General features: G+C 36.0%; 1 pseudogene; it reads right to left on the reverse strand.

Moving 5' to 3' along the window:
• Positions 1–89: 89 nt before the first annotated feature.
• On the reverse strand, positions 90–4,121 carry LOC148871045 (vignain pseudogene; annotated as a pseudogene).
• Between the last annotated feature and the right edge of the window lie 3,591 nt (positions 4,122–7,712).

The following is a 7,712-nucleotide window of genomic DNA, read 5'->3' on the forward strand; positions in this document are numbered from 1 at the left end:
TTCCAACTAAAACGAAAACTAACAGACGATGTTACAAAACCACAAGCTATGATCTGTAACTTCCAACCACTCCAACCCAAATGACAACATCATCTGTAACTGTCACCCAACACACTGGAGAACTGTTGACTACGAGTTGCCATCCAAAGAACGCCGGAGATCTGTAACGTCCATCCACAACTCCGAAAAGCAGTAACTACCATCCGAAATGCTAGAGAACTAAAATTTCCATCAGGACGTTGAAGCACTGTCACTGCCATTCTGGATGCCGAAGAATTGTAATTGCCTTCCAAGGCGTTAGAGAAGGCAAAACAAGTGGCAATTTCCACTAGTGATTTTCACAGAAAGGAGACTAGAGCAAGGACTCCATATCAAAATGTCCACAGAAAGAAAGCAAACATAGAAAACAAGGAAGATGAGAGAAACAGAGGTAACAAGGAGAGATAAAGGAACAAACGAACAGATGGGTAAAGGGAGAAAAGGAGAACAAAAGGAGAACAGAAAAGTAACAAGAAAACAGATGAAGCATAGAAATAGAGAACAAACTAACATATGGGAACAGGGGAAACAAGAAAATAGATGAAGCACAGAAATAGAGAACAAACTAACATATGGGAATAGGGGAAAAAAGAGAACAAAAGGACAAAGAAAAAAAAACAAAGAAACGAACAGAAAAACAAACAAAGCATCGAAAGGAAAAGAAAACACCGAGAGATCTTGAGAGTAAGCCTCTCTGGAAACAGAGAGAGGAGGGGGGTCACCCCTAGCAAACTTCTAAACGGCGGACAACGAACAAAAGAGAGACGGGGAAAGAAGAAATGTTTAGTTCTCTAAACTTCAGAGTAAACGGTTAGAATAGGCTTATTGACCAACCTGAGCCTGACCCGAGTGCATCAAATTACAGTACATGCTAGGCTTGGGTTGGAAAAATCGGGCTTGACCTAGGTCCCGGTCCAGGCTTGGGCCTTAAGCCCAAATTTTAGGGTCGCGCCTGGGTTGACCATAAACCCGGCCCAACCTGCCTGACTTGCACCCCTAGAATCATCGAGCCTTTAAAGCATATGCATATTTCATTTTGAGTATCCTCATGAATTTTTTATGTTATAATTTGAGTATCACAAGCATGACCGGTTTTGGTTGGAATCGTTTAAATCAAAATCATTTTGGATGGATTGGACAGACCAATAAGACATATTGAATTGGACCAGTATGGTCCAAAGTATATTTTGGATTGGGTTGGGCTAGGCCTATCCATAATGGATTTATATTGGATTGGGTCAGATTGAATCAATATCTAGTCCATTAATAAAAGATAAGAACACTGGTGTCAATAGACCTGATTTGGATTGGAACTAATTTAAATTAAAACCAATTTGAACAGATTGGATGGTCCAGGCATTGATTGGATCGGTCTAAAATGGTCTAGAGTATTATTCATCAGATTTGGTTGGACCTGGTCCATCTTTAATGGACTCATTCTGGATCGGATTGGATTGGACCAAATCAGGTCCATAGACAACACTAGTTTGTAACCTTTCAACGACTTAATGCACCCTAATTATGCTTCTTCAAAATGTCTCTTTGTCTTCAAATTGATGCAGGTGGCTTACATGGAAAAAAGATAAATGATTAATCTAAAGGAAAGATCATGTGAGGTGGACATTCTTGTATGGATATGGATTAAAAAATAATATAAAAAACAAAGAATTAATTAAAACAATTGGACTCTCTAATATTGTATATTTGTCATATTAAACAAAAATAAATATGATAGATAAAAATTATTTTTTTTTATGAAGATTGCATTTGTTTGTAATACAAACATAAATATGTACTCTTTTTCGGTTCATAGATGCAAAATGGTTCATGGTTGCAATTCCATTTTGTTCTTTTCTTGTTTGTTTCAAATCGATGCAAAAGGCTGTACGGTGGTCCCTCTCACACTCAATCGGCGGAATAAACGAAAAATATAATTTTGTATAAAAAAAATGGATACAATAATGCATTCTCCTCATGATACGAATATGTTAGAAAAGACATTCTTACATCCTTAATCGTTGCATTTTTGTATGGCAAACAAACACTCACAAATCTGAACTAGGGTACATAAATACCCTGGTTTGACGTTTGTATCGATGGCAAGCAAATGCAGTCTAATGATATAAATGAAATACAAAATTTAAAGACAACAAATTTGGTACACCATGATTTAATTACTTGTCATTGTTACATGAATCCTGATAAAAAAGATTGAGATTATTACTATTATTATCCGACATTACCATGTGTAAAGCAAGTACATGAATAAAAACATAAAGCATGAAGTATCCTATTATTTCTTTGAACGAATTGGGATTTAGTCCTCACAGAGCGCACCTCACATTGGCCTCACAACACATCCCACCGTGCATTGAAAACATCTCCTATGAATAAAAACATGCAAGTATAGGAAATGTTCCCGATGTGCGGCTGGAACATGGTGTGAAGAGCATGGTTCAAAGTATCGGTGTAATACACCTCTGTATATCAGCAGAGGTGTATTGACACTTTGAAGTTTGAACAAAACCCCCCTTTCCCTTAGTTTTTTTTTTTTTTTTTAAGTTTTAGTTTTAAATATAGTTATATATTATTTTAAAAAAGAATGGATTGCCAATACACTTGTTCAGAAAGATAAAATAGATACACTTGATACGAGGTATATCATATCGAAACTTTGATCCATGGTGAGGAAGAGATCCAAACTCTTTTTGAACTATTAGACAATCAATAGGATAGGAGGGTTCCATGGCGATGGCACAGAGGCCTTCCTTGGCAGCAACATCTCTCTCCATTCTGACATACCCTCCTTCCCCCCAACTAGTACCCCATGAATTCTTCACCAATCAATACTTGGTGCCAATATTGCTTGTCCCATAGGTAACCACAGTCACAACATGGTCTATGTTGGTTCCACACTCCCCAGCGAAGATGCCGCTTGAGTAGAATTGGAAATCAAAGCCACTTGAATCTATCCCGACCGGAACTGGTTGATTGGAAACAACCTTCAGCAACGCCATCTCATCGTCTGCCGGGAGGAGACTTCGTATCCACTGATCGTAGCTGCCGGCAAAGTCGACTCTTTCGGTCGTCGACACCTTGAGCTTGCTTGTATGGGTAGCTGGCTTCAGTGGCGAGGCCGTGTTGTTGGATGAATTGGAAGCGCTGTCCACGAAACCACCGCTGCATCCCTGGTTTTGACCGGCGGTGTCACAGTCTATTAGATCTTGCTAGGAGAGAGCTAATTATTAGATGATTACTAGTAAGGAGTCTGCATTTAATTTGATAATGGGTGTGTGTTAACTTCATGAACCATATAAGCCAATAATATATGATTACTAGTAAGGAAGGCCATACTAATTTATGAATTGAATAGAAATTTGGATAGGTTTGGGTTGGTAAATTTAAGTTTAGAGTTTATACACAAATTGGTTCTAGGCCAAGGTCCCATGTTCAAGGTTCGTTCAGGGTTGGCCGTTAACCCCACTATTCATCTAATTTATACCTGTGTTTTATTAGACAGGATCAAAAGAGCTTTAAACACATTTAAGTTAAGTTTGGGAATATTTGGGCTGGGACCACACCAATAAGTACTTATTTGTGTTTGAGAATAAACACTTATTTCCTTTGGGGTCTTTTTTGGCCCACCACATCATTTTGAAAAATACCTATACTTATTACCCCTATTTAAAATAAGTGATTTTCATCAAATGCTCAAAAACACTTATTTTTTAAATAAGCACTCCCAAAATTAACCTTAAAAGGAAATAAGAATTTAATGGGAGGAAGGGAGATGTTCTTGAAGAGAAAGAGGGGGGGGGGGATTAAGAATGATTTTATTAAAAAAAGAATAATAATATATTTCAATTGAGAAAATTAAGACATAATAGGGTTTTTAATATTTCATGTGTAAAGAAGAGAAGGAAAGACTTTGTATGAGACCTGTGGTAAGAGACCCTTGGCCATATATATACCCATGATGGTTGTGCAAATCTCTTGTACCCAGTATGAGACGCCCTGAACTCTTCGTTGGTTTTATCTGCAAATTTGTTGATGCTTAGCTTATATGATCTATTTGCAGCCATGTTGAAGCTTGATTCGATCACTCCACATTGTCCCTGAATACCTTGAGACTCAGTTTGGTAAGATTACAAATACAGATATGTAATGTGCAAATACATATAAAATACAAGGTTTTGCATTTACAAATTTATATTTATACTCCTTCCAAACTGAGTCTGAATAAACGCCTCTCCCTCAAAACAGTATCACCATAACGAGCCATCCATTGCTCGTGCCTCTCCAACATAGATATCTCCTGGAGATTGTGAGCTGCAGCTTGGGAAGCCCAAACTCTCATCAAAATGAGGAATAACATGAAGCAGAAGAGTTGGCACCCAGGCGTGCATTTCATTATATGAACCCTCACGAAGAGCTTTGAGAGGTGCACTATAGATTATTTGAGTTCAACATGTCCAACCTTGTGAGTATTCTCTGCTTTATATAGACACAATTTCAATTTGCTCCCACTAGTGACAGGTAAGGTTGTCAATGGATTGGGTTTATTTGATAGATTCAATTATAATGGTTTTGACTTTACGGTTTTGCCTCAATTAATAATTGGGTTGGTTTTATTGTTTTATTTTATTTTATTTTATTTTTGCTTGTTTCAAACCGATTCAGACCCAAAACCGATTATTTTATTATATATATAATGCTTTCTTATTTTTTATAATTTTATCATGCTTTATATTTAAAATGATAAATTTGATAGATAATGTATAAGATAATATATATTAACTAAAAATATTTAATTTATTAACATATAAATAATTTAGTATTTGTCTATAATTTTTATTAAAATTATTATGGGTCTATGATTTTGTCCCGATTATTGGAGACTGACCTAGACCCAACCCATTAATAATGCTAGTGATAGGATATTTTATTGTTCAAATTGACTTTTTCTCCTTTTATATATATATATATATATATATATATATATATATATATATATATATATATATATAGATAATTGGAAAGGGTCCTATTCGGTTGAGGGTGGATGTTGAAACCACCTCATCAGAAAAGTACAAAATATTTAGAAGCCTGGCCTTTTCAATCACATTGAATTCAAGATCATTTCCTTTTTTTTAAATAGGAGCAAAAGTTTCAACTAGAGTTAAGACTTTTGTGTTCTTGAGGAAATGGTCCTATTCACGATGGATATAATCATATAAAAGCCACCAATTAAAAATTATAAAAAAATTCAGGAGGCGTGGCCTTGTCATCACCGTGAATGGGACCATTTCCTCTTTTTTTATAGGGGCAAAAGTTTTATTTTTTCTTTTATTTAATTGCTTTATTGAGAGTGATTATGGACATGGGAGTTATAGTTAAGGCTGCAACTTGGACCGGAATGGCCACCATAAACCCGACCTCAAAAAGTTGGGTTGGGTCGGATTGAATTTTGGGTTATGATTAGAGTTGAAAATTATGGGCTCGATTTAACTTTGGGTTGGATTAGGTTGTGGTTTTGGTAACCCAACCCAATCCAAGCCTGAATTGAGTTCATATTATATGTATATACAAATATTACATGAGTACCTATATATATATATTTATGTATAGAGGTGCTCAACAAAAACCAAAATAAAAAAGCTGAAAATTCGAATTGAACTTAGTATCAATTTGGTTTCAAAAAGTAAATCATGGTTTGGTTAACTGAACCATGAGCACCCCTGTGCATGTATAAATGAATGATATATGTATATTAACACATTTGAGTTATAGAAACAATTTTTTAAAGCATGATAACTATGTCGCTTAGGTGTTAAAATTAAACTTAATTGACCTTAACCCTTAAATCTAGGAAATAAGAACACTTCACAAAAGGAAGTAGAGAATTTGATGTGGGGTTCAACAGCTTGGGTTGGTTTAGGCCTTATATGGTTGACCTCAACCCAACCTAACCCACCCCAATTACACCCAAGTTGCAGTTCTCTAAACTTTCATTCTGTTCTTATATTTTTCTAATAAACATTATTTTATTCCTTTATGAATAATAGCCAAATAATTATGATTCCTTTGATATTCATTATACTAAAACAAAAAATCATTTTGCCTAGCACAAGTTTCTAATATCATATATCAATCAATCAATCAACCAACCAACCAATCTCTCTCTCTCTCTCTCCTGTTGGATCCTAGGTACAAGAGATTTGGTGCTACAAAACAAATATATATATATATATATATATATATATATATATATATATATATATATATATATATATATATATATATGTATTAAACAGAAAAGACAATAATACAAGAAGATTCAGGGAATACTTTCCTCTAAGACTAAATTCTCCAACCAAGGAGGTCCTAAAGCTATGCAACCATGCCAACTATCTTCACTAAAACAAAAGACAGCAATTTTGTGAGCAATTTGATTAGTGGTCCTTCTAATCTAGACAAAGTTGATTGAAATCAACCAGCTAAGTCTTGGATATCTTATAGCACTGGCCCAATTTTGCTATGAAAACTTTGTCTCCCAAGAGAGGTTGTTTTTATCAACTCTTGGGAATCTGATTCTACTATTATTTGAGGGGCCCCTACACCTACAACTTCCACTGGCCTTTTCTTAAAGCCAATACTTCTAAAGTAAGAACCGGAGCAGAGTGGATCCACCTACCTCTAGTAGAAATCAACAAATCAGAGGAAGATCAAATAACATACCCAATAGCAGCATGAGGTGAATTTGGTCATCTCGATGCATCTGAGTTAACTAATATCCTGGTGGTGGCTTATCCTAAATAGTCGGAGTAAGAGTTGGTTGATGATGGCTATCGATTATGGAGTCCTCCTCTACTTGCTCATTTATCAAACCCCGCGCTCTTCCCAAAACTAAAACAGGGGACTCGTATTCTCCTTGAAAGTTTAGAAAATTTCTAGATTTCCAAATCAGCCAACTGACAATGACGATAGCTCTGCAAGCTTTCTCACTGGAGCTCGATCCATCACCTAGTTTCTCTTTAAGCCAATGACTAAATTCAATCCCCACCATCTGGGTAATAGGAATAGGCATATTAAGGCCAAACTAGACAGCTCTAGCGAATGGATAATGATGCATTATGTGGTTTAAAGTCTCTGGTCCATCTCCACATCTTTGGCAAGTGTCATCTTCAACTTAAGTGTCTCTCCTTTAGTTTTGCCAGAGTAGGGACTGTTCCCTTCGAACAAAATTCAAATGAAATATTGAATCTTTGGTTGAGTATTAACATATCGGATTTTCTTCCACATTACATCTAGAGAGAATTGGATTTGAGGAATTTCATCCAAGGTTCCATTCAAAGCCAAGTAGTAAGCTGATCTTACTGAAAATTCACCATCCTTAGTAAAATCCCATACAAGTTAGTCCTGAAATCTTGTCTAGCTGAGCGGCATTTAAAGAATGACCCTTACTTCTTCCTCTGTGAATAGATCTCTGAGTACATTCTAGCTGAGTGACATTTACTAGTTTTTCCAAGGCAATCTTGAAATTTCACAAGGAAGGGATTCAGGGTTTATTCCGGATATCTATATTGGCTCCGCTTCTTATTCTCCAAATGAGGCTTTTCCGTAGAAGATCTTTACCATACAAAGTGCTCCTCCACCCCCATGATGGGCGAGGG

This window comes from Nelumbo lutea, chromosome 2, assembly GCF_056320005.1.
Source record: "Nelumbo lutea isolate HS-2025 chromosome 2, American lotus-T2T, whole genome shotgun sequence".
Classification (NCBI taxonomy): domain Eukaryota; kingdom Viridiplantae; phylum Streptophyta; class Magnoliopsida; order Proteales; family Nelumbonaceae; genus Nelumbo; species Nelumbo lutea.